At 27.8% G+C, this 3,066-nt stretch overlaps 1 pseudogene; it reads left to right on the plus strand.

Moving 5' to 3' along the window:
- Positions 1–2,308, plus strand: part of LOC105623241 — a 34,442-nt pseudogene extending 32,134 nt beyond the window's left edge.
- Positions 2,309–3,066: the final 758 nt, after the last annotated feature.

Raw genomic sequence — 3,066 nt, forward strand, 5'->3', positions numbered from 1 at the left:
TATATATATATATATATATATATATATATATAAATGCATCTGCTAATCGTCCTCTCTTCAGCACACGTTATAACGTATATTCATTGACTCGATTAACTTTTTGCTCTATATCACCACAGGGTCAGGAGGTGTATATAGTTTACTTTATTAACGATATCAAACGAGCTCGATGAGGCACCGCCACTACAATTTCATATGTGATATATGACAGCTGTATATGCACGTAACATTTGCGATAGAAATAAAATTTCGTCCGAATTTATGAAAACAGAGAAAAATGTTGAGAAAAATGTTGAGAAAAATGTTTGGATAAAAATGGACGAATTGATTAATCAGAAAATTCTGATTAATATCAATCAAAATTCTGATTATAACAATTAGAATTTTAAAATTTAACCAGAAAATTCTAATTCGTCCATGTCTAATCAAAATTCCAATTAATCGAATCAGACATTTTTCTCAGTGTAGAAACATTAATCTACAATATCCATAGTTATTACTTTTTATAATCGTTTCGATAGTTCATTGAAATTATTTTAAAAAATTACACATAGTCGTAAGCTGCACGATATCGTGTGGTGTGCTTCATTCATAGGGGTTGCTGACCTGGAAAAATTGGTCTATAAATTTTGCAGCATATATAAATGTATAAACAACCTTTGTAATGACAAAGGAAACCTTAACGTCTAACGGCTAAAAAATGTAGTACGTCAGAAAAGAAATATGTCAAGAAATATATACTATGTAAAAAATGCATAATATTACAATAAAATATTAATTTATCGTTCACAATAGAAATAAAATTTTGTCAAAATTAATTTTAAGTTAGTTATTGGTGAGAGACATAATTATTGTTAATATTTTTATTAAAATTTAGATAATAATTCGCGCGTATAAAAGAATATTTTTCAAAATGCGTTAAATGTCCTGTTATTAATATTAGTGAAATTAATTCGTTATGATACTTTTGAGGCTTGTATATGCTTTGACAAAAATTCGAACTTTTCGTTAGAAATTCACAAGTTTATTTCCTATTTCTGCTCATGTTACGTATAATATATAACGATATATACGTCGATAATCCATGGACTATTTGATTGCAATTATAGAACGCCACGCAACAATGAACATAACTGCAAATCACGCAAGTACCCATCTTACGTAATATGAGATCCACGACAACCAGCAAAAAATCCTATCTACAATTGCCGGATAATTAAGTTGTATTGTCGCACCGGATATAGCAATTACGCCGTCGGGACAAGTAGAAGGATTATCCGGAAACAAGGAGTCATATATTTCCATCACACTTAATTGTTAAATATTGAATCAAATAAAATAAAAAAATGTATGCAATAATAAATGTTTGCAATATATGTATATGTATTACATATGTATTTACAATAATGATATTTACATATATGATCATCATTAAGAAAGATTTTTACACACACAAAAGTTTAGATACCCTTACAGATCTGCTTTACGCAACACCAGTATCTTTTGGCGTTATCAGAATACAAAGCATCGAAATGAAGTTGTATTTGGCATTCAAAAAAGGGTGATTGTACGGAGAGATAAGATGCCAAAAGAATAAGAAAAAAAAACTATAAAAATGAAGAAATGTACGAGTAAATCCTCCTTGCAAATTTTCATTATATTACGAGAAAGAAGCTCTTACAATTAAAGAAATGTAGAACAGTATACATAATTACTATAGTTGTACTATTCATAACCGTAAAATTATATATATATATGTAGAGAGAGAGAGCACTCTATAAAATTCCACATAAAGTTCCACGTGAAATTCTTTTGCGCGATCTTTTTACAACGTTCTATAATTCTTACAATATTATAATAATTTCTCTAATTTCATTCTATGTAAATAATATTTAATAAAATACTTCTAAATATATATCTTAAAATTGGCTTAAATTCATAATTAATAGTACACGCACGTACGTATATTATAGTTATAAAATTATTAAAAAGTGAATTTCATTTAGCTTAAAAATTAATTTTGTTTAACCGTATTAGTTAATAAATTTTCTCTCTCAACAAGAAGTTCATTAATAATAATCTTAAAAAGATAATCGAGATTGATTGTAAATTAAATTTGTTTAATTTTAATTTTAGATAAATATAGCTAATGAAAACACCAAATGGGAACAATGGAGCGTTCAGATCGCGTAAATACGTGCAATATGGATGGTGGATAGGAATAAAGAAAAATGGACGAGTAAAGCCTGGGTCGAAAACATTTTGGGGACAAAAGGCTATACAATTTTCGGCTATCCAAGAAGATTAATTGATTAATCTGAAACTGTTTCAAGAAACTGTTACAAACATGCTTTACAGGGTATGCTTCTCATTTTCGATAATTCATTCGTTACGTAAACTCCGACTTTCTCGGAAAGAAATTCAGAAGATGAAGGAGTGATGAAGTAGTGTTCTATGAGCTGCAACAATATCGTATAATAAAGAAGAAGAGAAACATTCGGAAGAATCGATAATCATCGAACAGTAATGTTCCAATAGAATATAATGTTTATTATAACACTGTTATTTTTCAACATAATAGGATACTTAAATTTGGGACTGTGCTTTTTTTTATGCTACTTAAACTAAAACTATTGCAAGTTGCAATTTCTTAATAGATATATATTTGTTATTACATGTCAATCGATACATCAAATCGTTAAATAAGACGATTGTTTACATACAAAGATTATTATGTACTTGAATCGTTTTGTAAATAGCAGAAGTTATGATTATTTTGCTTATATCATATGCACAAACATTAGCTTTTTGTCAATATCAATTATAGCGCGTTTAAAAAAATTGTACATAATATTACATATTTCTTATACATTATCTCTTATATTCTACACATTATCTCTTATATATCTATATATAATGCATATAAATATGTCAAAATATTGCAAGCAAGAATTTTCTATTAAAAAAGCAAATACCCCAATGAAAAATATATATGGCTTCGTTTTGATATCCAGCCTTGCAAATATAAAATGTCTTTGAAAACTATATACGAATGTGAGAAGCAAA

This window comes from Atta cephalotes (genome assembly GCF_000143395.1).
Source record: "Atta cephalotes unplaced genomic scaffold scaffold00054, whole genome shotgun sequence".
Lineage (NCBI taxonomy): Eukaryota > Metazoa > Arthropoda > Insecta > Hymenoptera > Formicidae > Atta > Atta cephalotes.